This window comes from Poromitra crassiceps (assembly GCF_964638095.1).
Source record: "Poromitra crassiceps genome assembly, chromosome: 1".
NCBI lineage: Eukaryota > Metazoa > Chordata > Actinopteri > Beryciformes > Melamphaidae > Poromitra > Poromitra crassiceps.
Genome location: NC_139623.1, coordinates 83,679,672 through 83,691,219, shown reverse-complemented (window position 1 = coordinate 83,691,219; position 11,548 = coordinate 83,679,672).

The window sequence follows — 11,548 nt, the reverse complement described above, 5'->3', positions numbered from 1 at the left end:
GGGGGGGAGCTTATTTTGGGGGTCAGGCAAAACTCCGATGGTGAAATAAGTTCGCTTGTCACACTTCACACTCGTTTGACTTAAGAGCAGCGTCAAGCCAGCGTAATAAACACAGCCGATTTCCCCTCTCTGCTCGAGAGAGAGGCCAGTCCTTCAGTCCTCCGCACTTCGCAGCAGCCTGACACAGGACAGACACAGCGAGAATGGCAGTGGCTTGCAAGCCGCCCAACGCTTGTAGCCTATGTATGTAGAGAAAGCAAATGCACGAAGCGAAATGTGGAAGTAGTTTGCTTTGATGTGCGCGAATGATTAGATGATGCACGCTGGAAGTGAACGTTAAGCAACGTGTGTACACCTCGCCCATGAGAGAAGGACCGGCAAATGACTGGACCCGTTCTACACTTGTGTCCCTGATCGCGCATACCGCTCTTCTGACTGGCTCGAAACTGGTGAAATGTCCGCGACGACGGGGTCGCGCTTATACCGGAAAACAACTTTCACACATGAAGGCATTAGACCGCGTTCCGGTCATTTAGCGGTAAAAAGCGCATGTGGGAAAACAGCTTTACAGAGCCGCTCTCTCACTATGTTGACTCTCACATCAAAGACTTAGTCTATGCATTGCCCTCACATCTCAAAGACACTACAGAGTAGTGTTTCTGATTAAGTTGAAAGATTGTTGTGTGGACTCTAATGATCTTTTGTGTACTATATATGTTGCTAGTTTATATCCCAGCATACCCCATAAAGATGGCTTGGAAGCCATGCATTATTTTTTTAATCAAAGAACTGAATCACATCCCTCCTCTGAGTTTCTGTTATCTTTAACAAATGAAGTATTGACTAAGAATTATTTTAAGTTTCAAGATCAATACTACCTTCAACATCGGGGCTCAGCTATGGGCTCACCGGTGGCTCCAAATTATGCAAATTTGTTTATGGGGAAATTTGAGCTAGATTTTATTTATAACGATAATCCCTATTCTAAGTTTATTAAAAACTATTGGAGATACATAGACAATCTATTTTTTATTTGGAGTGGTAATGCTGAAGAACTAAAACAATGTCATGCTTTTTTGAACTCAAGAAAGGAATCTATTAAGTTTACATTATGTTATGATTTGGAACAGATTTCTTTCTTGGATGTTTTGGTGAAGAAATATGGGTCCTCTGTACATACTGAGGTTTACAGAAAGGAACCCGACAGAAATACTTTTTTACAATTCAACATATAGTCAATTATTGAGGATTAAACATATTTGTGATTCTGATGATTCTTTTGAGTTATATGCTAAAAATCTTTGTGTTCATTTTAAGGAGAGGGGATATGGCGATGATTTATTGGAGAACCATCTCAACAGAGCACGGCAAGTGCAGCGGTCTGATTTACTTAAATCTAGTTCCAGAGACACCTCTTCTCAGGGCTTAGCATTTGTATCCACCTATAGTCCTATATCTAAGTCAGTCAAAGAAGTAGTGAGTAGATATTGACACATACTGGAAAGTGACTTTCACATTTCTAATGCTTTTCAAACTTCACCCAGATTTTTTAGTAAAGTCAGATCTGCCCAAGAGACCCACTCACTTTCTTTCTTGTCCTATTCCTTCTGGTAATTTTCCTTGCCATAATTGTGTACATTGTTATGCCATGCTCAAAGGTAATCATTTCACGCATCCAAGTTCTTGTGTGAACATTAAGGTCAGAGGCAGAATCACATGTAACACTAGATATGTGATTTACCTGTTGAAATGCCCATGTAATTTATACTATGTAGGCAAAACTAAACGCGAGTTAAAAACCAGAATCTGTGAACACATGCTCTATACACAATCATGATGAGAAATCATCAGTTGCGAGACATTTTAATAGTTTGAATCACAGCTTGAGTGATCTTCATTACATGGGCATTGAAAGAGTAAATATGCCACGGCGAGGAGGGAATAGAGACAAGATCCTCCTTCAAAGAGAGGCCTACTGGATCCACTCCCTTGATACCCTCATCCCCAAGGGGCTTAACGAGGAGATGTCTTTTGTTTGTTTTATTTGAATGTTTTGTTTTCTATGAATGTTGTGTTTCAGTTATAATGTACCTGCATTGATTTTTACTGACTCCCTCTGCTGGTCTACCCTGATTGTGCCGGTATGAGACCTATAATTAGAGGCACCTGTGCATCACCTGCATGTAATTGCCTACACGCTGAAGAAGGGCTGCTGCTCGAAATGTCCATTGTGTGGCAATAAAACCTTTAAACTTGGAGTGCTGTCCTTTTCGTTTTTTTTAATGTAATGTAATGTAACATTACTTCTACTTGAGTAGATGTGACAGACTCTTTCAACGTATCTTCCCCTGGTTTGTTGTCAGAGACGAGCACAGATCCTGTACATCCCACGGTGCCCACCGGGATCCCACCTCAGACGGCATGTGCCGGCCCTCACTTTCATTGCGCCACGGGACTTCACTTGAAACACAGGTCTGATTAATCGACTGCAGACACATTCTTTTATGTCAAGACAACAGTAAAATAATCCATTACCTTCTAGCCATCTGTACTTTTTAAACGTTATGTTCAATTTCCTCCCTGTCTTAAAACACGCACGCACGCACACGCACACACTTAAGCCTGGATTATGCTTGACGCTTTGGCCGGCCGCACGGAAATGAGAGACACGGAATCCTGACGAGGAAACGTGTGGAGCTTTAGACTTAGTTCACACAGACAACCTACGCCTTGCCTTGCCTCAACCCACGCCTACGCCAAGCTGGGCGTGAACCTGTTACACGCTTTTGCGATCACACCGCACGCCTTTTGCACGCCGAACCTGGAGCCGAGTCACAAGCGCCTCTCCTCTCTCCCGACTGTATTTTTTCACGTGTTGTCCAGAATTGTCATGGGTAGCCTCTAGGTAAAATAAATCAGATATATTTAATGTTCTATTGATGCTGGATATGTATAACCAGGTCTGACTATAGTCGGACATTTTAGAGAGGTGATCTTGCAAGAATATGTGCTGGCACAACAACATTGTCCATCTTGCTTCTTCGGTCGCTATTCTCTCTCATGAAGATTTGTTTGCCGACGGGGAGAAAGCCCCACGTGATAGCCACCCGTCAATCTCTCTCTCTGCTCAACACTGTTGTAGTTGCCATTTCCGACGGATATTGTGCGTTTTTCTTTCATGGCTTGACAGAAGAAGTCTGCCTGCACGCGCCTTGTCGGCTTCAAAATAGAACTCACGCCTATTCGATAAAATCGGCAAGGCACAGGCAAGGCGTGGGTACACGCAGGGTTCACGCTCAGGTGCCCTGTGTACACAGACTCGTTGACTAAAACGGACGCCTATTAAAAAGCGTGGGTAAAGGCAAGGCATAGGCAAGGCTTGGGTCGTCGGTGTGATCCCAGCCTTATACTCTGTGTGGGTTTCTGCAGGCGGAATTGAGCGCGAGTCTTGAAAACTCCACTTTGTCCGCCCAGCCGCGTCCGCGTCCGCGTCCGCATAGTTACAAAATTCGGCGTGCGCACGGCCGGTCGAAAACCGTCCGCACGGAGCCTTGCGGAGGGGCGTGTCTGCTGATTTGACGTCACTTTTCCGCGCGGACACTCGCGTTCCTCGCTGATGCGGAAAGCATAATGAGACCTTCACACACACACACACACACACACACACACACACACACACACACACACACACACACACACACACACACACACACACACACACACTCTAACAAGGCAATGGATCTCTGTGATTTTTTAACCATAGTGGGTGGAAGCTTTCACCTAGTTAGGAGTAGGTGGATGAGTGAGTTAAAAAGTTAAAAGCTACATGGGAACATCTAAAGATTCAACACTTCCTCATACTGAAATGACAAAATAAGTAGATTTTCAATGACTCCAGAAGGTATATGAATGAAGCGGTGCGTGCAGGTGATGGAACACGGTTAATTTGAAACACATCATGTCGGTGTTGGTTATTTTTAGGCAACTAGAACAACTTGGTTAAAGTCGAGCTGAACCCAAAAAATGACTTTTCTTTTCTTTTAGTTCAAATACCTGGATATTCAGTGCACCTATTTAATAATGTGTGCCAAAAAAATCACAAAAATCTAATTTCTTAGTTTTTCACACTTTTCACGTCAAAAGTTCATTTTTCAAGATTTCATTGATAACAGTAATCTACAGTTTGCTGACGTCACATTGCACTATCAAATGTCTACCCCATTTCAACCAATCATATCACGACATGGCAGCTGTCAATCAATCTTCATTTCAGGAGAATTTTCTCCTCCAAATGAAGGAGAAAATGGCGCCTAGTGTCTGTAATCTGGCAGAATTTCTAGGCCATAAACTACTAATAACTTGGTATGTAACATACAAAATAAAGCAAACGGTAATGTGTAAGAATGCAAAGAAAAGTAACTGGCTCATTAAACTCGCATTCCCAGGATAACGTTAACTAAGGGGTCACCCCTCGGAGATTCCAGCTGCCTGCGGATCCCACTCACGTAGCACCACAACATGCTGAATCCCACTCAATTTGGGAGCGGAACACGCCAGATTGGCCAATACCAAAGCCAGTCCCCAGAATTGTCAAATCAAATCATCGACACACTATTATGGTCCGCCTCTCAACCCTGTCATCTCAGACAAGATTTGTTTTCAGAGTCTGAAACGTCTCCGAGTCCGACCCTCGTGCTACTTGCATTCCGTTGAGTTAATTTCGTCTTTATGGTTAGGCAACTAAAATGACGTTTAAGGTTAGGGTTGTGGTTTAGGTTAGGGTTAAAAATTCTACACATCAGGAGGCCAACCAGGTCTCTCGCTACGAGGAATACTGTAAGTTAGTCCACCAGTCGGCGAGCTATTTCGATATCTAGACTGTCGTTACATTAAGAACTGCCAGAGGTCACTGCTACTTCCTGGTTACAGCTCCCGCGCATGCACTGCAAGCATGCACTTACTCACACACACGACCATAACAGGTCACATTCGTAAAGATCATACGTTTTAATCATCTTGAAAATCGACAAATGTTGTCGTTTTCCTTGTGAGGACTGCCTGAAAGTAGGTTTTGGTCTTCGGCTTTATACTGACTGTCCACCTTGAGTCATACCGTATGCTGTTACTGTATGTGACAGGCTGCATCTACATGTAGGCTACAACCTTGTATGAAGGTCTGATAGGGAATAAAACACCCAGCAAAGCCAGAAAAGGAGGGGGAAAAGCTTCAACTTGCTCCTCTCTGCCTGCACTGTAATGGCGTTCTTGTGCGAGTGGGGTGAATGTGTGCGCATGGATGATCTCACGTAAGCTCACCGAGGGGCCTTCACCCGTTTCACCCTCACTGACCACCTCCCACGGTGCCATCTGGCACCCATTTCACATGATAGAGACGTGTACTACTCTCTCTCTCTCACCGCTGCCGTGGTTGTTGGAGTGTGTGTTGTGTGTGAGTGAATGCGTGTCTCGGTGTGTGCAGTGAACCAATTGGAGCAGTTTCCCCCACGCTATACATGAGGTAAACACCGTAAAACGTGATTTATTGATCTCACCTTTTAGCTCAAAGTGCAACCTGGGTGCTCCAGTGATCCGGAGTGCACATTTTCTCACCCACCCTCCCCAGCCACACCCCCCATAAACCTTTTACACAAAGGTTCATGTTTGTTGTGTTGAGGTCCTTCGCATTCGGTTTGCAGGTCTAAATTTAGCCCTGACTTATTGTTTTTTTCCCCTAAGGATCATGGTTTTGCTTTGGGGTGACAATCATATAAATAGCACTAAATGCAGGAGCAAGTGCCAATGGGTTAAACTAGGATGATAACAGCATGGTAGCATCACTTGATATCCCCGTGACAGATTTGCCAAGCACGAGAAATGATTAGTTGATGACATATTTATTTGACTTGAATTTATGCTATATTTATTCCTCTAAGCCTGACAAGGGCCCGAGTGGGAATTGTGAATGAGCCTAAGACTGCAGAAAAATATTACCAACCCATAGACATGCAACTGTCCCTTTTTATCTAGGTCACAGATTTTCTTTATTATTATTATTATTAGGATAAATGGAGGGAGCATGGGGCAAGATCGTGCCATGGAGAATTTTGTGTGACAGAAGCTTTAGAGGGCCTGTCTATCACTTTGTAAGACGTGAGACACCAGGGATAAAAATACACTGTCTTGATAGCCTTGTCTCCATCCTTCACCAATCGGGGCCCTCTGATTGCGCCGCCCGGCTGCCTCCCCTGGCCCCTCAGGCAGACCGCACAGGCCGCATGCCCTGGCCCCTCCCCGTCTCAGAGCTGGGGACGCTTTGCCCTTCACAACTCCGATAAGGACCTCCAAATAGCCGAAGCACCGACCATTCTCCAATTAGTGCACCGACTGACTGCAACTGTAATGTAAATGTAATGACTTTGCAAAACCACTGACGGGACAGAGACGGCACTTTTTGATTAGGCTTGTCTTCTTCGCTGTCTGAGGGAACATGACAAAGCTGCAAAATGGCAGGCCGGTGGGCGCAATCGCAGATTAATTTGATTGGTTATATGAATTATATCTTTCAGGGGAGATGTGACCTTGCAGCGCAGACTTGACTCTCCGTCCATTTCGAGCACAGTGGGCAAACAATGTCTTGCCTGGTTGTGTAGACAGCCAAGCCGAGCTGCTCACAATGATGCAGTGACCTGGATCATCAAACAACAGCAGTAGCGAGCACACTCCAAAAATAAAGTAAATCAAGGTGCAGGGCCAAGGTAGAAACGTAAAAGGGAGAAAAGCACTCAATAAAATAATGTCCTTTAGGCGTTTAAATGTATATATGGGTACAGCAGCACAACGTACGCGTTTCAGGAGGTAGCCTTCATCAGCGTTGATGAAGGCTACCTGCTGAAAGTGCTGGCCTTTTCTCCCTTTTACGTGACCTGGATCATACCTGGGGCCATACCATTTGTCTTAAGAGTGACCCGGATCATATACCTGGGGCCATACCATTTGTCTTAAGAGTTGGAAATTCATAGAAAAATGGTCTATTTTACATTGTCATGCCCCAGGTAGAATTATTAGGTATTTGGTCACTTGTTATCCAGACCAACTCTCCATGAAAATGCGCAAGCACAGTTAGAATACAATATTGGTCACTTTTGACACACACAGTATTCGATAATTATTTATTACATATTATATCCTGTCCAACTTCCAATGTAAAATTTGCATTATAATTGAATAGGACACTGGCTAATAGTTCATATGTGGCAGTTGTGATATTGCTGTAATTATGGTGCATTATATTTGTGTGTGTGATGTGCATTACGGGCTCTATCTTTCCCCTGGCCTTAAAATAGCGTTTAATGCCAGGCGTAGCGCTATTAGTGGGCGTGGTCAGGCGCATTCCCTAATTTCCCCTCAGCGCTAAACCATTACCATTACCGGCACTAACCATTTAACCACGCCTTTTAAGCGTAGAATTATTCACAACTGTGGCCATTGGTGAACTGCAGTTACGCAATGACATTCTTCCTTTCCAAGCTCCGATCCACTTGATCCAGTCCGGGTTGCGGCTGCATGCTGTCATCTCTTCATGCCAATTTGGATATCTTAGCACATCACAGATCATAGCCTGAATAAAACAATTCAACCTACAGCCAGGCAAATACAGATCTGTTCAGCAGGGCTGATGCGGTCTCCCTGTAGCCTCCAATATAGAATGTTAACTATCGGTGACATTCCTGATAGCATCCAATTCCATGATCTTTATGTTGTAAACACATAACTTTCACAATAGTGAACAAGCACCACTCGGCTCATTCAGGGCAAGTAGTTTTATAACTTGTAGGCTACCTGCTGCTCCTGCACATCACAGCACAGGCTAAACGATGCTACATAAATATAGCCTACATTATGTAAAGTCATGGCATAAATGTGTTTTTATTGAAAAAGTATGTGTCAAGTACATTGTTACATCGTATAAATATATATAATATTAAATATTAAAAGAATATTAAAAAAAAATCCTCAGCTGTCCTCATGGTCCAGTCAGTCAGCTCCTCTCTGCTGCTGTGTTAGCTTGGATGCTCACAGTCACAACACTGGCTGCCTCACAATACTTGGCTGCATCCAACTCGAGACAACTTTTCAGACCCTCCTATAGACAATCTTTCTCAGAAGAGAGATTAACATTAGCGACAAATCTGGAGACTTTTTCTGACATGGGATTAACATTACCAGCAAGCAGCAGTAAACAGGCAATGGCATAGCTGGGTAAGTCCCGCTAGCATCGATGCTATGTTAGCAAAGTACAGGGGGAGTACAGCTGAAGCACATGGCTAATTAATATGGATGTTAACATCCATATTAATTAGCCATGTGCTTCAGCTGGTGCTTGCTCCATGATGAGACTAGGTAACTCCAGCTTGTGCCTTTACAAAACAAACAAAATCTCAACACTGCAGCACAGCTCTGTTTAGCCAGCTATAGTTTGTCACAGACATGTAGGTTTAGCTAAGGGTCATAAGATGCATAGCTTTAACTAACGTTAGTTGGTGGTCTAACCAGAACAGCGGCGCCACACTACAGCCCAGAGGGAGCGCTTGTAATTTACACCGGCACACGCTGAAACTGTGGAGATTTCCTTTCAATTCTTCCTCCATAAAAACAAAAGGTGTTACCGGTGGGCACGTTATGTAATCGGTGTATGTCTCGCCATCGGGTAACCCCGGTAACACCGAATACCGCGACAAGCCTAGTGTCAAGTAAGCTAAGTCTTGTTGGAGCTAAGTCTTGTTGGAGCGGACATCACAGTACAACCATCATGTTATGGTTGTCACTCGATACAGTACCACGTTGTATTTGCGATGGATATATATACGGCCATGGATTACATGTATGTTTCACATAGGGTTGTGTTTTGATTTTTATGTTTTATTTTGTCCAATATTGAAATGTTCTAGAATTGCATGTTGTGTTAACATAAATATTATTTCTATCTACCACTTAGCCTACTTAATTTAGTGAAGTTTGTTGAGGCCAGGCAGCTGTTTTATGTATTCAATCTTTTTAGGTTGAATTAGAACAATTTGATGCAAAACAGGTGAATGTGGTTTATTAGGAAAATGCACAGCTGTTTGTATTACAGCTATGTATCCACTACTAGTGTTGTCATGATACTGGAAATTGACTTGATACACTGTAAACAATATCACATTGAGTATCACAATCTTCAGGTAGACCAATACATTCCAATATACTAAAGCAATATCTAATATCTAATGTGTATTCTACTGTACAAGCTATACAGTAAACACATGTTGAAACTATGTGTCAGAAGTTCAGAACTGATCACATTATTTTTCAAAATAATATTGGTTTAGCCTTGTTTGTAAGATTATGAAAAGCCAAGATTCTAAGTTGATCACAACAATAAAGCTGTATTTCGGTATCAGTGAGAAAAAGAGATGCAGAACAACACAACTGTACAAAGGTGCCGCTGTAGCTGGTTGTCAAGGCACAGACTAATCATTGATTGGAAGGTTCTGACAACTGCTAATGAATCGTCAAAGCCTGGAAAGTTGTGAGTCTTTCAAAAGGTTGCTAACCACTTGAAAGTTCACCTCGTCGTAGAGGTCAGGGTGTCTGTCAGCCATGCTTGACCAAGCTTGTAGTAGGCTATTGCATTTTTTTAATTGCATGGACTACAACTTTGGCAAAACATCTTGGTCTGCATGGAGATCAAGTAATCCCAAAGCGTTCCTCTCAAGCCCATTTTATCCATGGGTTCCGTGCAGTACATTGAGGAATTATGTTTTCACCAGTTTTGGCCTCTGACTTGTTTTCTCTTCAAAAGTGGCTCACCTTGTAGCCTCCCTGGCCAACAAGACAATTCCAGTATTTCAAGGATGGCTTTACCGATTATCAACCCACTTTGTATCATTATAATCTCGGTTATAAGCACATGGGCAGTGTTTACCTTTACCTCTATTATGTTTTCCTCAGAGAAAATCCTCCCTTTGTCTGCCTGCAGAAACTCCGCCCCCACCAGCTGCAAGTCATTAAGGCTCGTTAACAGGGTGGGAATTACGTGTTATTTCGAAACCCACTTAGGTTACGCCAAAACCACGCATTTTGCCCGCCTACGCAGCAATCACCCGCCGGGATTGGCCAGGCGCCCATGCTCACGTGAGCCAATGGGACGAGGATTTATTGACAAGCTCCAGATGCGCTTCCTGACACGTTGACGCAGACTAACAAGGCCTCAGCCTGCATGCAGCTCGGCGTGCTGCCAACATGATGTCGGTAAATGGGTAAATTTGCCCTACCAGCAACTTGCTGGTAGGGCACTGAGGTCGTCACTGTTATTCCTGTTGATTCCTGGCATTGATTGCACAACGGAGGCAATACATGCGGTATGTTAGTCTTGCCATACATTAAGATCCGCTGGTCTCATGCTCAATACTATTTGGAAATGCAGTTTGAGGAACAACATTGTTTTATAATGCTGTGCATTGCTTTGTTTTCTGTTTTGTGTAGGAGGTCTATGTCACTGTTTTTTAGAGTTATTAATGTAATGAACTAGTGTTTTAAAGCTGATTTGCCAACTCGGACATTCCATTTCTGTCTTACAATAAACCATGTTTAACTGAGAAAAGCAAATACCCTGTGTCTTCCTTTCTGGGGAAGAACCATTGGGCAAGTGTTACAATTATGTTGTCCGAAGTGAATAGTTATCAATTAGTAATGATATCGCATGCAGAAATGTCAAGAAACCTACCGCATCTCAACAATGGCTGGCGTTTCAACTTTTGTGGCTGTCTCGGGCTGCCTCATGAACGCGCATCTTCGGCGGGAGACATCATGGCACACATGCGCACTTCGCCTTGGGCCGCATGCAAGGGCGCGGGAAGCTGGGTGCGGTGGGTGCTGCAGCACCCCCTGGTGGCAAGAGATGTATTTTTTTTTATTTTTTTTTACAGTGCACCTTGCAACATGCAAAATACCCGCTGAATAAGTGTCCAAATGTTCATGTAATTCTGGCCAATACTCCACTTCTGTTATAACATTTCAGTCTCGAAGATATAATCTTTATGACTAAAAGGCTAAATGAATATCTTAGAAAATTAATAGCCCCGGGGCCCATGGTACTATTAATCCGGCCCTGGATATATGGGAGGAATAGCAGGTAGGCTATCACTGTCCCTGATTCCTGAGGGTAAATTGAGTAATGATGCAGAGAAGAGGAGAAGACAGTGAATAATGACATCACAACAGTATAATCCTAATGTTAATTTAAAATGAAATATTCCTCTAAATATGGCTAACAGTCCAAAAAGGGTGGGAGAGAGAATGAGGATTTCGACACAGCAGTGGGAGCAAGTGGTGACATGGAGGTGAGTGAGAAAAGGTGACTGAATAATGACACAACAGTCTAATCTTAATGTTAATATTCCTCTAATCTGGCGACAAAGTGGCCAAAAAAAATTTGTCGGCGACCTTTGGTAGCAAATTTTCGTGCCCCCAATGTTGAATCGGTGGCTACGGCCTTGCAGCACCCCCT